A 13,779-nucleotide genomic window follows, 5' to 3' on the forward strand; every position below is an offset into this window, starting at 1 on the left:
TAATCAGCCTGTTGATCCTTCTACCATTGCAAGCTTTCATTTCAAAGAATACTAGAGGAATGCTGTTGTTTAAATAAATATTATGCAACCAGAAGTTGATAGGTATGATCTTTTATCTATCCAATTGTTATGCAAGACATTATACCATATACATTATAATTGCTCGTTAGTTCATTTTAATAAGATAGGGCCCCATTATTGTAGTTTCGCACAGGGTCCCGGATTTTGCCGGCCCAGCCCTGCACACATGCATCCGACCTTGTTTCATATTCAAATCAGGAAAACTCCCATGTCGAATTCAAATCATCCATCATATCACATCACATAACACATCTCCCAGGTTTACATAACACAACAAAATCATCTCAGAAATACATTTACACAGGAATATAACATGAATAGAGGGAATATCTGGGAAGCGGATTAGGAGCACTCGGGTGCTCCACCCCCTATATTCAAAAATAATTTAATAATTCAAAAAAAGCCAAAAAAAAATCTTGGATATATTTTTGAACCAAATATGAGTAGGTACTATACTCATATAAAATGTTTGGTCAAGCAATAATTCTCGTTGACTTCAGGGCAAAAAAAGCAAATTTATGACGACAATTTAGCATGAATAGTACTTGTATCTAGCATTTTTTGGAAAATCTTTGACCCCAGATACAATAAAAGTGATTTCCAATTTAAATCTTTTTATACGAGTGCAATACCTGGTCATGTTGGATTCCGTAAAAAGTTCCGGGATTTTTTGACTTTTTTGAATTACTAAATTATTTTTGAATATAGGGGGGCGTAGCACCCGAGAGCTCCTATGCATTTTCGGAATATCTGCTACTATCCTAACATGTACGTATATGCATGTGTGCTTGCTTGACCGGCGCATGCATCACGGTAGCAGCCAAGCCAGTAGGCATCATCGACGTCTACTCATAGCTTTCCTCGCACCGGAGAAAGAGTCAAAACAAAAAATATTAGACCATAATATGACACCAGACCATAAATTAGTAACTTTAAATCACAAAGTATATCCACATCACCATAAATTAGTCCCAGACCATCACGTAGAAGCCAAATACTATTAACTGATGATTAGTACACACAGACATGATTCAGTGAGATAATGGCTACCACAAGCAAAAGTGACAACTGTGTAAGCAAGCTGCTAGTGTACACAAGGTGATTGAACTCCTGCTGGTTAGTATGCATACATGGTAGGCTACTGCTGCCAGTGTTCTAAACCAACAGAACATGCTATAGGAGCAGAAAAGCAGGAGCTAGGGCTAGAAGATGGAACCGACTCACCGGAGGGCTTGTGGTCGCCGCCGTACACAGCCGCCATCACGCCAGTCGCCTCAAGAAGCACCACCGCGCCGGAGACGGCGCCAGATGTGTGCAAGAGCAGAGCACCTGCTGCATCCATTTCCAAATAGAAAAAGAACAAAAAATTAGGAAGGGTTGCAAACAAATTAGGAAGGGTTTAAAAAAAGGACAGTCATTTAGAATGACAACAGAAATTCAGCTAGTACCATGCTTTTCGTTCTCCAGCTAGTTAAAATGAGATACTCATTCATACAAGAAAACATAGACACAATATGAATATTCATTGCACAAGTGCAAGTCATGCAAAATACTTCACTGCAACACATTACGCCTAAACTTCGCATAAGATATAATTGATAAAAATCAGTTTGCTGCTACTGCCATTGGAAAACCGGCACCGAATTGAGCGGTAATAGAGATATATTTGATAAAAATCAGTTTGCTGCTACTGCCATTCAAAATCTAACTGACCAACTAGTTCGAACACTAGGCAATATAAGACAGAAACAAGTAAACCGGCACTGAATTGAGCGGTAACAGAGAGGGGAGGGGAGACGTGCAACTTACAGCATCACTCATGGACTTCCACTTCTCACCACCGGCCTTGCCAATCTGCAATTCAACCAACCTAAACCATATCAGGACATAGAATTCACGAGGAAACTCATCTCGCAGCACCACCAGTTCGAACAAACAATGAGACAGAGGCGGATGGGGGACGAAGCGAAACCGAGACGCTTACCACGGAGACCTGCTTGACGTCGGGGTGCTTCTCCTTGTACTCCTTCCTGAAGTTGTCCCTGCAAAGACGAAACACGCACCAAATCCTTGGTCAGGATGTGACGCCACACCACAGAAGCAACACGAATCGAACCAGGAACCAAGACTAGGACTCAGATGAAGATGAAGAAAGCGCTCGGGGGCGCGTGGGCTTGTTGGGGTCCTTCTCAACCTTTATCTTCTTAATCGCAAGCCTGCACCACCACAACGGAAACAACAGCAGCAAACCAAACCGAGTCAGAACCCGACGTGAAATAGCAGCAGCCACCACGAAAAACAAAAACAAGACGGGGAGACGAGGGAGGGAGGGGTCGGGGCACTGACCTGGAGTTGACAGCGCGGGATCCCACCTTTGTTACTATGTTAAAGAAAGTTGATTTGCCAACATTGGGTAACCCGACCTGCATGAAACATCAATAGTAAACTTCATATATCCTCTTATTCCTCTACATGGCAACAACAGAATAGTGCGCCAATCAACATTCAACAGAAGAGTAGTCCATTATGATTTATGATGAAATCTGAGATCGAATGAAGGATACAAGGGCAAGTATTGTTAAACACCATCAATGAAACTAGAGAAGTGCGGCACTGGCAACTCATGAAACTTCTTGAACAGTAGTAGTGCATAGTAACATGCTAGTGTTGTCCAAGCAGACTGAGTTACATGCATAAAACTACAATTCGTCCACCCTGAGTAGTCAAGATAAACACATGCCAAATCTAAATCCATAACCAACTGCAGCTTCTTCTTTTATAGTCTACAACAACATAGTTCAGTAGGAAATCAGAATAGAATTGGGCAACGCCGCCCACCCGATTGAGCGAGCCACATGAATTGTTGCTTGAGTTGACTTGAGAAAGCGATAGTACGCTGAAGGAATAAGCTATAGTCCGGGTCAATCACATGCAATCATCTTTGACTCCAGTTCTTAATAGTATTCTGGAGTACATTGCTTGATGTAATAATCCAGTTTAATTCAATTTCAAGTTTCAATTTCAATTTCAACAGCGTAATAATTACTTATAACTTGCTTGTCTTTAACTGATAGAAATACATTTACACTTTGAAACAGAGGGAACCTGAAATGGACTAGGTTAAAATCCCACTGTGGTCACTATCCACAACATTATTTCAGCTAAAATGGACTCGTCATCACATCAATTCACTATTGTTTCCTTCCGCTTTTTTTATACTAATGTGCCTCGAAATTCCTTGATTCTCAAACTAGGAATAAAATCAACTAACGGCTCAGAGCCAAGAAACAACACTTGGGTGCAACGACAACACACAAGAAACTGCCATCATCAAACACTAATAAAAAAAGATTAGATGATCCCAAAGTGAGTGACAAAATCTCAGTATGACATCATCACTCATTTGGACTGCAAGCCCAATGCATTGCATACAATGCAAGTTTAAAAAGAAATCAATCATCTAAACACGGTACTTGAGTCGCACGACATTTCCTCTCAAAACCAGGACTCTCTTCTACACATGACATGATGTTCCTTTCTAATGTGTGTGGATTTCAATATAAAGAGTGGAAACAAATACTGATGATTCAACAAGTTAAAGTAGAAAAAAAAAATAGTCCTTGTCTTGGCAAAATGGACATATACTCTTTACAAAGTCCATGGCTAATGCTAATCCAACTCTGCCCCAACATCCACACTTCACAGAGCTGCATCCAGCTTAAAGCCTAAACAGTTATACAATGGGGGCCTGAAACAGAAAGCCTGACAACTACGTTTTGACATAATTTCTTAACTTCAGATGCCAATCCCTTTTGCTGGATGTTTATATACAACGACAGCACAACGGTACTACACCCACCACTTGTGCACTGTGACAACCAAATCTTAATCCACCTTGTGAGACGTTGCACTATGCCACCGCAGTCAGTCTCTATGCCAACAGTTACAGTTCCAGATAACAAAATCCTTGGTCGAATTGACACGAAGCAACTATACGCGACATTAAACATCACTTAGAAGAGATGCCCCAAATTATTGACCACTATAGCTTTCAAACTATAAGAAGCAAAACAGGGACATCTCATCAATATTAAACAGGGACATCTTTTAAACTCATGCTTTCAAACTATAAATATAGCAGTGCATAGTACGGAGCAAAACAGGGACATCTCATCGCCAGCAACATGAATAATTCAGGGCCTACTTTGCAACACAAGGACATTTCCATGACACATAAGAAGCTGAACATAACACAGCGCATGGTAAATGTTAGAGAGCTCATATTCTGAACTCATAAGCATGTCAAGTCCGCTTGCGGCCTAAACAGGTACCTGCAGGAGGTAGGGAGGAGGGAGCGGGCATGCAGATGGGACTTGGAGGGTCGTGTAGTCGTGGGCGAGCTTGTAGTCCTTGTAAGGAAGTAGCCACCGCTGTCAGCCGCCCTAGTCGACCCGGCCTAGACGCTGCCGAGCGTGTTCTTGCGGCCACTGCACCACCCATATCCTGGAAAACCAGACACACAACAAAAACGTCAGATCTGAGTCATATATGCTGTGGATAACCGTGAGAAGAAAGTGGAGGAGTGGATCTGCAGCCGGCGCTGTCGGGGAAGAAGGTGTCCGACGGCGGCCTTGTTGGGGAGGAGGGAGAGTCGAGGAAGCATCCAGGCAACGAGGAGGGATCGGGTCCAGCAGCAGCCATTGGGGAAGCGGCAAGTCGGAGACGTGGCTGTCTCAGCGCGGTAGATGGCGGGGGAGGCTGTAGAGTCGCCGGAGCCGTGCCGGCAATGGAGGCGCCGTCGCCCCCAAAACCCTAGAGCCACGGGGAAGGCTGCGGGTGAGCTGCTGCGGGAGGAAGAAGGGGGCGGGTAGCCTAAGGGAGAATGACCGCCGGGCGTCGAGGGAACGGAGCAGGGGAGGGGGTGGATCTGGCCGCCGCCATGGCCATGGCCGTGCCATGCGGCTAGGTCTAGGTCACGAGCGAGGAGGGAGCGCGGATCCGACCGCGGTCGTGGGAGAGAAGGGGAGGGGAGGGGTCGCCGGTGGCCGGGGTTGGGGGAGAGGACGGAGGACAGCGGCGGCGGTGGTCGGGGATCGAGAGATTGAGACGGCGGGGGTGGCGGCTGTGGGACGAGAGGAGGAGAAGTGCGGGCTGTGTCAGGTTTTTTTTGAGACACCGTGCGGGCTATGTTAGGTGTACGTGGGTGAGAGGGTGAGGGGTGTGGGCTGCCGTTGGATCCCGGACCATCCAACGGTGGTTTGTGCACGATCCGCGTGAAATGCCAATGGACCAATCACAATGTAGTACGCACTTTGACGATTCTATAACCATCTAAATTGGTCGTAATCGATTAAATAATATGCTAAATCATGTCAGCTATTTTATAACATCATAGAATTAAAAAAAATAAGAACAATAGAAAATCTTCGCATCGTGTCACAAGTGAGACTTGTTTTTCAGAAAAATAACAAACCTAGAATAATACAAATATCTTTAAAAATTATTCTCAAAATGAGTTTATTTTGCAGAAAAACATTTTCTATCTTTGGAGTGTCAAAAATGGTATATATATATATATATATATATATATATATATATATATATATATATATATATATATATATATATATTTTAAGCATGTACCAATATTTGTTGCAAAATGGCACCACTCTATTTTTCAATAATATTAGACCATATTTTAGGTACAATTGACCAAATGCTTGTGTCTCAATAGTTGTCTATCCACCTCTCGTCAAATTGATAAAATTCCGACGATTCAGCTGGAAGTGGGTCAAATTTGTTCAAAAGGTCTCATATTGTGCAGAAGGGTGCATCTTGGAATGGCAAATAATGTTGCCTAAGGAAGTTTTCATTTTCTTTGGACGGAAAATTCATTTTCCATTTTTTGAATGCCCAAAATGAGTTTTTTGTGAACGATCTACCATATATTTGTTGCAAAATTGGACCAAATCAACTTTATAAAATATTAGGCCATATTTAATGCACAATTGACCAAATAGTTGGGTGTCGAAAGTTTCGACCCACCTTTGGTGAAAAAGATAAATTTTCGCCGATCCAGTTGAAAGCGGGTCAAGTTTGAACTGCAGCTGTCTTAATAGTTTGCTCTTTATTTTTTTCCAAAAATTATTTCTAGGTACATACGTATCTATTTAATAAGAAAAACATCAAAAAAATTCCAATATTCGACCACTAGATAGGAACGGTCATGCCCGCCGTTTTGACCGCATTTTGAAACGGGCATAAACAAATAAAAAAATAAAAAAATTGGAAAACCTTCACATTGTGTCATTATATGTGATCAAGTTTCCAGGAAAAATAATAAACTTGTAATACGTAAATTATTTTAAAAGGGTGTTCTCAGAAAGGAGCTATCATGCGTGAAGATTCATGGCTTTCAAGCCAATTGATCAATCTTATGGCCACATTCAGCATAATTTGTTCAAATGATCTCATATTATGCACAATGGTGCATCTTGGAAATCCAAACAATGTTGCCTAAGGGAGTTTTCATTTTCTTTGCATGGAAAATTCATTTTCCATTTTTTGAGTGCCTGAAATGAGTTTTTTGTGTGAAGGACCTACCATATATTTGTTGCAAAATTGGACCTAATCAATTTTATAAAATACTAGGACATATTTAATGCACAATTGAAAAAATGGTTGGGTTTCAAAAGTTTTGATCCACCTCTCGTGAAAAAGACAAATTTCCGCCAATTCAGTAGGAAGCGGGTCAAATTTGAACTGCGGCTACCTTATTGTTTGCTCTTTATTTTTTCCAAAAATCATTTCTAGTTACATAAGTATCTATTTAAGCATGAATACATGGTTTGGTGGTGATACATCGAGGTTTGGACGGTGGCCCAGGGCCCCAACTCCAAAGCGCGTAAACTCGCATGCCCGCTGTGTGGTCACCGCGTGACCTTGGCATTGACATGCGTTCTGGGAGTGCTAGGCATGTCTAGTGGGTTGGGAACTCACTAGGTAGGTTATAGGAAGAAAATTACAACAGAAGAATCTCACTATGAGACCGAACTATGCTCAAAGCTGAATTAGTAGCCAAGTGTTTGATTAGCGGTACAAGAAATGCACATGGCCAATGGGCGTGAGTTTTGGCTGAGGATGATCATCTACTAAGAAGAATGTCTTCACGAATTTTCAGACCAAAAGGAGGATCCTAGGTGGTACTTGCTTCGCAAAGTCCCACACTGGACAAAAATATGAACGTTGAAGTTGGGCTCAAAATAATGAATGTATTGAGCTGAATTTGGTGAAGGATGGTTATTTGGGCATAGGAAAGCACAGTAGAAAATTGATATCATTTGGACATGCCAAAGTGGTACTTCCTTCACAGTGCTCTTCTCTGGACAGAAACTTGGGAAAATTAGCGAGAGAAATTGGATAAATAAAATGAGCTCAAATTTTGTTTAGGTAAGTCACATAGGTATGGTCATGCCCTGGTAAATTTTCAGATCATTTGGGTAAGCCTAGCTAGTACTTCACAAAGCTTCTCTCAATCGAGATAGAAACTTTGAAAATTTCCTGAGAAAGATTTACCATGAAAATGGAGCTGAATATTATCATGTGGCAATGATTTGTGTATGGAAGAGTGCCCAAAAAGTTTGAGGGTAATAGAGGGGTCTAGATAACACTTGTTTTGCAATGTGCCAATCTGGCCATAAAATATAAATTGAACCTGGGTTCACATAGATGATTTGACTGAGATGTAATTTGGAGGAGGATGATAATCTGGGCATATGAAGGAACTGTATAAATTTCATGTCATTTGGATATATAAAAATGGTACTTCCTTCACAAAGCTTCTAGCTGAACAAAAACTTTGGAAATTTGCCAAGGAACATTTACTAGGAAAATGGAGCTGAATTTTGTCATGAGGCAATGATTTGGATAAGAAAGAGTTCCCAAAAATTTCGAGGGCAATCAAGAATATAAAAATAGCACTTCCTTCACAAAGTGTTGTTCTAAACAGAATAGGAAAATGAATATTGTTGAATTATATTTTAACTAGGCGAGGAAGGTTTTTGACATATTTGATGAAGATATGATCCAAAGAATTTATGAGATTTTTTTTGGAATTTTGGGACTAACAGAAATATGGGTTGCTTCACAACCTAGGGCAAAAATTGACACATGGACATGACACATAGGCAAAACTGATGAGGTGGCGCCTAGTCATAGAAATCCACCACAACTTACAAGGTTATGACCATCTATATTGGTCGTGATCAGCTAGAAATAAGGCAGCGGATCAGTGATGTCTACTTTATGACCATTTCGTGTAAGAAAATTGCAACCTTTCTGACCAAAATGGTCGTTATGGTTTAGGGTTTATAGCCCCTCGAACAGCTTTTGACCAATTGGTCTCAAATGGTCATAGATTTACGACCAATTCTTCCAGGGTCACTGACAGAAGGTCACAAGTTGACATATTTCTTGTAGTGTACTCCCTTTCTCCATGAACTTAATACACTAGATGCATGCTGGATAGCGGTCGATGTGTGGAGTAATAGTAGTAGATGTAGGCAGGAGTCGGTCTACTAATCTTGGACGTGATGCCTATATAATGATCATTGCCTGGATATCGTCATAATTATTTGAAGTTCTATCAATTTTCCAATAGTAATTTGTTCACCCACCGCTTTGCTATTTTTCTTGAGAGAAGCCACTAGTGAAACCTACGGCCCCCGGGTCTTTTTTCTCATATATTTGCCTTTGCGATCTATTTTTATTTTCTTATATTTTCAGATCTATTAATCCAAAAACCCCAAAATACTTTGTTGCACTTTATTTTAGTTGCGATCTATTTATTCAATCTATTACAACTTTCTTCCGTCACACACCAATTTCTGGCACCGTTACCCGAAAGGGATTGACAACCCCTTTAACACGTGGGTTGCGAGGATTTGTTATATGTGTGCAGGGGATGTTTACGTTGTGTTCCTTGGTTCTCCTACTGGTTTGATAACCTTGGTTTCATATCTGAGGGAAATACCTACCGCTGCTGTGCTACATCATCCCTTCCTCTTTGGGGAAATACCGACGTAGCTTCAAGCGACATCAGCTATTAAAAAAAATACCTATGGCATTTTATGAAAACTGTCTAACATGCATTCGAAAAATGTTCAACATGTCCTCCAAAATTGTTCAAGGTGTATTTGAAAAATCTTTCATATGTATTCGAAAAATATTCATCATGTATTTGAGAAATATTCAATATGTATCAAAAAAATGTTTCACGTCTATATGAAAAATGTACAACATGTATTAAAAAGTCAACATTATTCAAAAAAGGAAAGGGAAATATAAAAAGAACAACAAATAAAAAGTGATACTTGAAACAAACAAAAATGTAAGAAAACAACATGTGGAAGCTTCCGAAACCGGTCCAGACCTGTTGCTTTCGAAAATGGATACACAAAAGCTACATTGGGCCATCCTGTTTACTGTAACGCTAGAGATGAGATGGTAGCTCATCTCATAATAGGGTAGACATAGCCCTTACGCATGTACACCCACCAAGCATCTTTAATAGGAGTACTTAACACAACTTTATTCTCATCTTGCAAAAAAACACAACTATGCTCTCTCTCAAAAAATAAACAATTAACACAACTATGCAGTGACAACTGCATTACTAATTAGAAAGCTTACATGAGTACTAGTATATGATGAGAGAGGACCTCCCAAAATTGCACAATGCCACATCTGAATTTTCCTAACATAATTTCTTTTGTTTATGAAATAAGAAAAGCTAGACTTTCGGGGGTGTCCATCCTTATCCTTGTCTGGGCAACTATGGTGGTCGGCGTAACCTGTCGAACATGAGGTGGAACGCATGGTACCAACGGATCCCTCATGATCGGTCCGCGTTGCGCACCACATCCACTGGCTCGGGCTGATCACCTATACCGGCGGGAGCAAAACATTTTTTTCAAGCACATGCAAGAGGATTGCACGCCTTTTATATTAAGGAGAAGAAGAATTTTACAAAGAGTTACAACAGCGCCGATAGATAGCGCGGTCCACAGAATGAAAGCTACTAAGTCACTCCTCTTAATAGCCCACTTAGTTTGTCTCTAGTCCATGTTTGAAATTCCTCTTTGATGCACCAAGTCACTAGATGAGGCATGGTAGCTACTTTGTCAAACACGTGTTTATTGTGCTCAAGCCAGATGAAGCGAAGCACAAGGCATACCATGGTGTTGATCCTCCCGCCGCTTCCACTAGGAGCTGCACTGGTTAGCGCAGGCCACCAACTCTTGATCTTGATGTCTGGTGTTGGCGTCCGCCTATGAAATCACCATGGCAATAAGTTGTTTTTCTAGATTTCCCTTGCAACAGAGCAACCAAGCAACATATGATTCAGATTTTCGTCCTCCTGAGCACATAGAAGACAGCTGTCCGGATGCTCCAGCTGCCGCCTAGCTAGGCAATTCGCAGTCCACAATCGATCATGTAGCACAAGCCATAGAAAGAGATTTAAGTCCAGCGGTGCCCAAGATGTGCACAGTTCAGCCGCAGCAGGTAGGAATTCCCGGCCTAAGAAGAAGAGCTTATATGCACTGGTAGCCGAGAAGATTTCGTCCGGTGTCTGCCTCCGATAGGAGCAGAACAGGGCTGAAGTGAGTGTTAGCTAGAGTGACATGAACACTAATATGTTTCGTCTTATATATACTCACAAGATTTGTCTACTCATTTGTACTATGCCTTACACTTCTCTCACCACTCCACGGATGAGCCTTACCAACGACCATACACTATGCATCCATTATAGGAGGAAATTTTTTTGGCAGGAGCTGAAACTAGACCCACAAGCTTTGCATCCGCGGCGTCCACCTCCAAAAGAGCACCCGCTCCCCGTGCAACTTGGCGTGCTAGTGCAAGATACTCATGGATCCTTTCCAAGAACCAGACACCCTCAAGCACCCATGCAAGAAATTTGTGTTGTCCCCGGTCCCCAATGAGCTCCTCGAGGATATCTTCCTCCACCTACCTACCCCGTTCGACCTCATCCATGCGGCCGTTGGTTGTGTCTCCTTCCGCAACATCATCGGTGAACACTTCTCCCTCCAGCACTTCTATAAGATCCACACCCTGCCCCTCCTCGGTATCCTTGACAGTACCCGAGGTTTCTATCCCACCATCCCATCTCACCCCTCCATACTAGCAGATGACATCATCATAGGTGTGGCGGACTTCTCCTTCTCCTTCCTCCCAGGCCCCACCCGCGACAGGCTCCTCAAGGACATCCATGATGGGTGTGTCCACCTCAATAGGCTCCCCGAGGATGGCATTAGTAATCAACGCAAAATATTTATGGAGAGTGTGATGTGTGATCCCTTGTACCGGTAGTATCTTCTTCATCCCCCAATTCCCAGTGACCTTGTCGCTTTAGTGTAGGATCCACCATGGAAAGAATAGATGAGCTGGTATGAGACATGCCTCTTGCCACCCAGTGACATATGAGGAGGAAACAATTGCAAACGGTACTTCATTTAGAGTGATTTTGATGGTGCATTGTAAAACTATGATGGTTTTTTTTTGTGTTGAGTTCAAGTAGTAGACAATGGCGACCCATTCCTACTGTGAAATGGAGCACTCTAGTTGGTAACTAGTTACGGATGTGGATTTATATTCCACCTAGGGCTAATACATGGCTGGCTGCTTCTACTTGGTGTTGGGTTGGTGTGAGAAAATGTTGGTGCTTGACACAGAGATGATGGAGTTTTACATTCCCAACCTCCCTCCTAAAGTTGAAGCCTTTTACAAAGTGGATACAACCATTTGTGGAGGCAGGGGAAGACAAACTAAAGTTGTTTTTGCACGGAAAAGGTGCAATGAACCTTACCATTAGCAGAAATAATGGTGAGAGTTATGGTCAATGGCACTTGGAGAAGACCATCTTATTGGGATTTCAATATCCTTTTGTGGGTTCAACGGAGAAGCACTTGTTCCTATGTCATGGTGGAAGCGCATCACTTGATGCTGGTTGTTCCTCACTAGATGTCAATACATTCCATCTTGATAGGGTGTGCACTACAAAGACAAGCATCTAAAGGCCGCGTGCGTATTGCAACATTCAACCATTGTTGTTGTCCTCACTAAGAGTGGCAAGTGGTAAACTTTCTATTTTGTCCTAGTTATCTCCTTTCTTTTCATACTTATCTCGCAACTTGCCTTATTTGTTCATTATTGTGCTCAGTAATTTTGACCTACATGGTTTTGCAATTCTTACCTTTCTCGTTCTTATTGCAAAAAATGAAGCACCATAACATCATTGTGATTGGGGTGCATTATAACATTCTGCAAAAACTCAGTGTGTTGGAAGCGTATAAATGGTTGGTAGTTATGAGATGCTTGGTCGCATGAGGGAGTTCACACGTTTCATGTTTGTGTTGTTCACAAACTTTTTAAAACTTTACAAAATTTTAAAAAGTTCACAAAATTTGGAAAAAACTTCATGCATTTTAAAAAAGTTCACAAACCGAAGAAGTTTATGAATTTAAATAACGTCACATAATTCAAAAAGAAGTTCATGTATTTTAAAATTTTCATGAAATTTGGGAAAAGTTCGTGAATTTGTGAAAAGTTTTCGAAGTTGAAGGAAGTTTTCAAATTTAGTTTTTTTGATGCATTTGATACAAATAAAAAAGGTAAAGTAAAAAAAGGCAAAGACCAAGAAAAAATATATCAAAAGGACAAAGGAAAAGGAAAAAAAAAGAACACCAAGGAAAATCATGTTGGAAAGACCGAGAGAAATTATGCCCAGAAAAACCAGCGGGAAGGTTCCCATATACCGGTGAAAAATACTCCTATATGGGCGCCCGATTTTGCTACATAGTACCGTGGTGGTGTGTGGTTGTGCGTCAAGGTAAAAAAATGCTTATAACTGGCTCTTAAGACGCCAAATAGAATTCATATGATGCATCACTGTAGTGGGCCGACCCAATTTGCTTCTCATTCGTTTCACATGTTTTCTTTTTCTTCGTTCGCCTATCTTTTCCAGAATTTAATTTTAGAAATACAAATATTTTATAAATTAATTTACTTGCCTTTTAAGGAAATGTTTAGCGCACATTTGGAAAAGATTCATGCAGTATGAAAAATGTATTCACACCATTTTGAAAATGCCCATAACATACTAAAACATGTTCATGATATTTAGAAATTGATTAGGCGTTCCAAAAATATGTCCATAACATTTTTTTCCAAATGTTTCTACAATGTAAAAATATATTTACATGACGTAAAAGACATTTATGTTTAACATGTATTAAAAAATTGTTCAATGTGTACTCCAAAAAGTTCAAGGTGTATCTGAAAATCTTTTGCATAAATTAGAAAATGTTCTTCAGGTATTTGAGAAATATTCAGACGCATATAAAAAGTGGTCCCATTGTATAGAAAAATGTGCAACATATATTAAAAAGTCAACATTATTTGAAAAAGGGATTGAAAAAAATAAAAAAGAACAAAAAAGTGAAAAGAAATACATGAAACAAACGAAAATGAAAGAAGAACAAAAAAATCATGGAAGCTTCTAAAACCGGTCCAAAGTTGTCACTTTCAAAAACCGATCGAGAAAAGCTACATTGGACCGTCCGGTTAGGGGCAACGCTAGGGATGAGATGGTAGCTCGTCTTGCAATAGACGAGACAT

The 13,779-nt window shown here is 40.8% G+C and overlaps 1 long non-coding RNA gene across 2 annotated transcripts; it reads right to left on the reverse strand.

Moving 5' to 3' along the window:
- Positions 1 to 295: 295 nt before the first annotated feature.
- Positions 296 to 5,224, reverse strand: LOC119319412. 2 transcript variants are annotated; one of them, XR_005154475.1, is made up of 6 exons: positions 4,413 to 5,224; positions 2,428 to 2,504; positions 2,066 to 2,297; positions 1,891 to 1,935; positions 1,306 to 1,413; positions 296 to 936 (listed from the first exon to the last, which is right to left on the reverse strand). It is a non-coding gene; the product is annotated as an uncharacterized LOC119319412 (long non-coding RNA). The 2 variants fall into 2 exon arrangements; XR_005154474.1 differs by having other exon boundaries at positions 296 to 1,413.
- Positions 5,225 to 13,779: the final 8,555 nt, after the last annotated feature.

The sequence above is a fragment of the Triticum dicoccoides genome, chromosome 6A (genome assembly GCF_002162155.2).
Source record: "Triticum dicoccoides isolate Atlit2015 ecotype Zavitan chromosome 6A, WEW_v2.0, whole genome shotgun sequence".
Lineage (NCBI taxonomy): Eukaryota > Viridiplantae > Streptophyta > Magnoliopsida > Poales > Poaceae > Triticum > Triticum dicoccoides.